This window comes from Anomaloglossus baeobatrachus, chromosome 12 (assembly GCF_048569485.1).
Source record: "Anomaloglossus baeobatrachus isolate aAnoBae1 chromosome 12, aAnoBae1.hap1, whole genome shotgun sequence".
In the NCBI taxonomy this organism is placed as follows: Eukaryota; Metazoa; Chordata; class Amphibia; order Anura; family Aromobatidae; genus Anomaloglossus; species Anomaloglossus baeobatrachus.
Window position 1 is genome coordinate 139,174,861 of NC_134364.1, and position 6,804 is coordinate 139,181,664.

Consider the following 6,804-nt stretch of genomic DNA (forward strand, 5'->3'; position numbering starts at 1 on the left):
CTGGCACTGCAGGGAGAGGGGCTGGTTTGCCCTGGACGCTAGGCTGAGAGAAGGCCAGGGGCCCCAAGCACTAGCCCAGCCCCCTCCCCCGGTCGGTGGGGTAGACCTGAAGTGATAGCAGTGGTCCTCCGCTGCAAGTTGTCCCCGTTGGGACCACCAGTACCGTTAAGTAACCGAATGATAGAGAGAGAAAAAAAAAAAAATAATCAGCCAAACTGTAACCTGCTTTTCACCATGATTTAACCGGCCGTTGCCGGCAACCAGTCCCCGTAGGGACTTTCTGCACCGTTTGCGTAAGAAACTGCTTACGGACAAGCCCGAGAACTTGCAGGGCAACCACAAACTAGTGGCATGTAAATAAAAATGTTGGCTTATACCGTTCCCGCCTCCGGAGAGGCTGATTTGGAGGATGGGCCTGGAGGAAATGGATGGCCCAGGCCCGCCACTACTATAACCGGTGGCGATCCTCCGGGGGTCAGGGGTTCCCCATGGACGTGGGTCCTCTGAAAAAGACCGTACCCGCTCGGGCAATTTGGTTCTGGACTGGGGCAAGGGGTGCTGCCCACTTCTTAGGGGCAGCATCAGGGCCAGGTTGTTTGGGCGGGGGGAGAGCGGAAGCCGTTTGTTTAATAGAATTGACTACCGTTTAGTAATGTTAAAAGTACCGTGCCTCCCGTTATGGGAAGTTTATACAGTAATGCTTGTGTTTTAATGTTTTTATATGTTTTTCTACTTCTTTACAGTTAACAAAAATAAAACCAGTGATGGACGGGCAGCCCGCGGATGGTCTGCGTTTAACCAAGGACAAGCCAGGACGTCACAGGTACAGCAACAACACACCCCACACTCCGGTTAGGAACATCAGAGTCACACACAAATCCTTGTTGCCTCCTCCGGGGGTTGATGTCCACACCAGGTGGGGTGGAGTCATGCGGTTGGCCCCACCCACCGAGGAGTTCACAGTCCTGGAGGCGGGAAAGGAAAAGGGAGTTGAGTGAGGGACAGTGAGAGTGAAGAAGTGAAGTGGTAAAGGAGCAGTCTGACAGTGTCCGGGTACGTGGCCCGGACACCTACAGCAAGGTTGGCAGACGGGGGTGACCGTCTGCAGGCGAGGCCGATTGACGCACAACCGTAAGGACCGGGGTCGGGCGGTGGCCCGCCGGTACCGGACCGGGGAGCGAAGAGAAGCCAGCACCATTCGGCAGGGCCTACGGACCCCGACCAGGCTTGGAGTCGCCGTTAAACCGGTCAAATCCGTCAGCGACGGGAACCTCCGGGGTTTCCCAGCAGCAAGGACCCGACTGAAGGCAACCGCTCAACCGGGAAGGGAAATACAGCTACCGCCACAGCTAGAGTTTCCATGGCCAGTGCCTGCGGGCAAAAGGGGCTCCTCTGGCAAATACACCGCTGGGGAGCGGGTCACCGGTGGGAAGCCATCGGGGCCGAAAACACATCAAAGGTGCAGGGAGAGACAGTCACCGCCAACCTACCGGGAGTGACCACCGCAGCCTTCTGTGGGACCCGTCCATCCAGCCGTTTGTTTTACCAGAGACTCCGTGTACGTTACTGGGGTTTCCCAGCAGCAAGGACCCGACTGAAGGCAACCGCTCAACCGTGAAGGGAAATACAGCTACCGCCACAGCTAGAGTTCCCAGGGCCAGCGCCTGCGGGCAAAAGGGACTCCTCCGGCAAATATACCACTGGGGAGCGGGTTACCGGTGGGAAGCCATCGGGGCCGAGAACATAACACCGGTGCAGGGAGAGACAGTTACCGCCAACATACCGGGAGTGACCGTCACAGCCGTCTGTGGGACTCGTCCATCCAGCCGTTTGTTTTACCAGAGACTCCGTGTACGTTACTGGCTAAGTGAGTACCACCGTGCCGTCTGGCACTGCGCTGCCCCCCGCGACCCTGCACCTCCCCAACTCCTGCCATCCACCCTCCAGTCGCTATCACCGGGCCCCGGGACCACCAAACGACCCCCCCCTACCCACGGAGGGGAGAGAAACATCTCAGCTGCTCCCTGTCATCGCTCCTGGGATCCCCGTCCAGAGCAGCGGTGGTGTCCCATTATCACCACAAACCGTGGGTGGCGTCATGGACTACATCCCCAAACTAAACCAAACCATCCCTTTCACTCACGGGCGAGGAGCGTCGCTCGAGTCCCCGGATCCGGCCCACCGCTCGAGCCACCGAGCAGCAGCAGCGCCGGACCCGAGCGTGGTGAGCGCAGCGCCCTCCCCGCCCGCGACACATACGTGCTGTGAGGCAAATCCCGGGATATGAAGATGAATTATGACTCCAGTCATAATCCCTCATCACTCCCTGGCAGTGCCCCCTCCCTTCTTGTTCTCAGTGTTCCACTTACACCTCCATGGCCATGTCCTGTGATATGGAAATTAGGTGGCTTGGGGACAATGGACACAGGATGACTCCCTGCCGTGACCCTGTAGTGGGGGCTGCTAGCTAGTTAGCAAGGCTATGGAAATAGCCAGACAGAACGACTGCAGTAAAAAATGGTTCATATCTCGCAAGCCATATTTCCGATAAATATGGCAACCATAAAAATGGTGTCTCCGCATGCGGACGATGCCGGCACACCCTTTTTATGGGAGCAGGACATTGGGAAATGCCCCAGGCGTGATATCAGCCAATGGGGAACTGGCAGACAGGTCATGAGTCCCCTCGTTCTGTAGCTAAATTCATAACTGTCACAATGAGAGCATTGGCGTCCGCCTACGACGCTCCCAGGCAAAGTTATGGCCCATATTCCATGTTGTGGATTGTCCATAACTCAAGCCAGGGGTGGAGCAGTGCTCCCTCTGAGGTCACTAAGGTAGGAGGGGACCTGGATTGGCCCAGGTTGATAACCCTACTTCGGCCATTTTCCAGTGTTCTTTCGCTGGGGGTCACGTGTGAGAAACATCTGTGGGAGTTCCTGGAAACCTGGTCTACAGCGCCCCCCTGTGGCCAGACGCACAAGGTAACTGAGTGAATTGCATACCTGTTTGTAAACCATGCTTTGTCTGTAACTGTACTCTGACATATGTATATTCTGTAGATTCCCTATTGTATATATTGTAGTTTCTAGTGTGCTTTAGGCTGATTAAATTATATAATTAATCTGGGGCTGTTCTGTTATCTCGATCTTGAATCCCACGTCTGTGTGTTCGGCTAATAGTTACCGTAAATCGGTTGGTGGCAGCGAATTGTGCCAAGGATTATTGTGGGGAGGCCAGTGAGATTCGGGGAGATTTTATATATTCCGCCCGCGGAGGTCGGGGGAATATATACCTTACTCTCACCGGGGACCCTTCAATAATCGGCATAAGTAGTATAGCGGCCTCCTTGCTTATGGTCAGGCAATTCCATAATTGGCCTGACTATAAGAGGGGCGCTAGAGAGCGCGTCACGTGCTCTGTCTGTCGGTCGGGAGGTATAAAGGAGGGGTGACCCCCACTTGTTACCCCCCGATTGTGACGTACTGGTAGCCAGCGCGGGGGATTTCTGAGTGACCCCCCCGGTGGTTCGTGACATATTGGTGGCAGCGGTGGGGACCCTGCCCGTGGAAGGCGGAAGCCCTTCCATGTGAACATGATGAAGGCACATCATGAGCGGGAGGCATGTGCGCTCCCCGTGTGCAACCTGCCCGAGGAGGGAGAAGCGGAAACCCTCTTGGATATGCTAGCCCAGGTTAGGGCAGGCGGATCCATTGAGGATGTGGAGGTTGGCCACCAGCTCTTGGAAGACCAACGGTCCCAGCTGTGGGCCACCCTCCTCCCCTTCCGGGGGTTGTTTACCAACCAGCCCGGAAGGACTGACTTGGCTGTCCATCACGTGGACACTGGGGATCATCCCCCGATCCGGCGTTCAGCATATCGGGTCTCCCTGGAGGTGCAGCAACACATGCGCCAGGAGATTGACGAGATGCTGAAGCTGGGGGTGATCCAGGCATCCAACAGCGCTTGGGCCTCGCCTGTAGTCCTCGTCCCTAAGAAGGACCGAACCACTCGGTTCTGCGTGGACTACAGGGGGCTCAATGCGGTCACGGTCGCCGATGCGTACCCAATGCCACGCATCGATGACCTGCTCGATCAGTTGGCCGGGGCTCAGTACCTGACCATCATGGATCTGAGCCGGGGATATTGGCAGATCCCCCTGACTCGCAAGGCCAGGGAACGCTCTGCCTTTATTACCCCATTTGGACTGTACGAGTCCACGGTGATGCCATTCGGGATGAGGAATGCCCCTGCCACTTTCCAGCGGATGGTCAACACCCTGCTCAAGGGACTTGAAGGGTACGCGGCCGCGTACCTGGATGACATTGCCGTCTTCAGTCCCACCTGGGAGGACCACCTAGAGCATCTAGCACAGGTGCTCAGGCGGATCCACCGGGCAGGTTTGACCATCAAGCCGGGAAAGTGTCAGCTGGCCATGAGCGAGGTCCAGTACCTCGGTCACCGGGTAGGTGGGAGAACACTGAAGCCCGAGCCTGAGAAAGTGGAAGCCATCGCATCCTGGCCCACCCCCAGGACCAAGAAGCAGGTGATGTCCTTCTTGGGGACCGCTGGGTACTATAGGAGGTTTGTTCCATGCTATAGTAGCCTGGCAAAGCCCTTGACGGACCTCACCAAGAAGAAGCTGCCCTCTGCAGTCGATTGGACAATGGACTGCGAGACAGCCTTCCGGGCCCTAAAGGACGCCCTGTCCAGCCCGCCCGTGCTACAGGCAGCCGACTTCACGCGGCCGTTTGTAGTACAGACCGACGCCAGTGACTTCGGCCTCGGTGCGGTGCTCAGCCAGGTGGACTCTGCGAGCCAAGAGCACCCAGTCTTGTACCTGAGCAGGAAGCTGTTACCAAGGGAAGTTGCCTATTCCACGATGGAGAAGGAGTGCCTGGCCATAGTGTGGGCCCTGCAGCGTCTGCAACCCTATCTATACGGGCGCCACTTCATCGTGGAGACGGACCACAATCCCCTCAGCTGGTTGCACACCGTCTCTGGGACGAATGGGCGATTGTTGCGATGGAGCCTTGCGCTCCAGCAATACAACTTCACCATTCGCCACAAAAGGGGCCGTGACCACGGTAACGCAGACGGGCTGTCCCGACAAGGAGAGGTCGCGGACGGGCGCACGGGGGAACACCGGAGTGTGCTGCCCCCTAGCGCCCTCAAAAGGGGGGAGGTGTGAGGCAAATCCCGGGATATGAAGATGAATTATGACTCCAGTCATAATCCCTCATCACTCCCTGGCAGTGCCCCCTCCCTTCTTGTTCTCAGTGTTCCACTTACACCTCCATGGCCATGTCCTGTGATATGGAAATTAGGTGGCTTGGGGACAATGGACACAGGATGACTCCCTGCCGTGACCCTGTAGTGGGGGCTGCTAGCTAGTTAGCAAGGCTATGGAAATAGCCAGACAGAACGACTCCAGTAAAAAATGGTTCATATCTCGCAAGCCATATTTCCGATAAATATGGCAACCATAAAAATGGTGTCTCCGCATGCGGACGATGCCGGCACACCCTTTTTATGGGAGCAGGACATTGGGAAATGCCCCAGGCGTGATATCAGCCAATGGGGAACTGGCAGACAGGTCATGAGTCCCCTCGTTCTGTAGCTAAATTCATAACTGTCACAATGAGAGCATTGGCGTCCGCCTACGACGCTCCCAGGCAATGTTATGGCCCATATTCCATGTTGTGGATTGTCCATAACTCAAGCCAGGGGTGGAGCAGTGCTCCCTCTGAGGTCACTAAGGTAGGAGGGGACCTGGATTGGCCCAGGTTGATAACCCTACTTCGGCCATTTTCCAGTGTTCTTTCGCTGGGGGTCACGTGTGAGAAACATCTGTGGGAGTTCCTGGAAACCTGGTCTACAGCGCCCCCCTGTGGCCAGACGCACAAGGTAACTGAGTGAATTGCATACCTGTTTGTAAACCATGCTTTGTCTGTAACTGTACTCTGACATATGTATATTCTGTAGATTCCCTATTGTATATATTGTAGTTTCTAGTGTGCTTTAGGCTGATTAAATTATATAATTAATCTGGGGCTGTTCTGTTATCTCGATCTTGAATCCCACGTCTGTGTGTTCGGCTAATAGTTACCGTAAATCGGTTGGTGGCAGCGAATTGTGCCAAGGATTATTGTGGGGAGGCCAGTGAGATTCGGGGAGATTTTATATATTCCGCCCGCGGAGGTCGGGGGAATATATACCTTACTCTCACCGGGGACCCTTCAATAATCGGCATAAGTAGTATAGCGGCCTCCTTGCTTATGGTCGGGCAATTCCATAATTGGCCTGACTATAAGAGGGGCGCTAGAGAGCGCGTCACGTGCTCTGTCTGTCGGTCGGGAGGTATAAAGGAGGGGTGACCCCCACTTGTTACCCCCCGATTGTGACGTACTGGTAGCCAGCGCGGGGGATTTCTGAGTGACCCCCCCGGTGGTTCGTGACACGTGCGTTCCTTTTTATGGCTGGAATTATGTCACAAAATTTGGACTTGTACCGGGGATCTAATAGTGTGGCAAGCCAGTACTCCTCATCACTTCTAATTTTGACAATACGAGGGTCATGTTGGAGGTAGTGCAGCAAGAAGGTGCTCATGAGTCTTGCGCAGCCATGCGGACCAAGTCCACGCTGTGTTTGTGGCATAGAGGTGCTAACCGTTCTTTCTTCCTCTGACATCTCCCCCCCAACCTCTTTCAACTGAAATTTGACCAAGGTCTCCCTCATCCGATGAGTCTTCCATGTCCATGGACAGTTCGTCCTCCATTTCTTCATGTTCTCCTGCACCTTCCT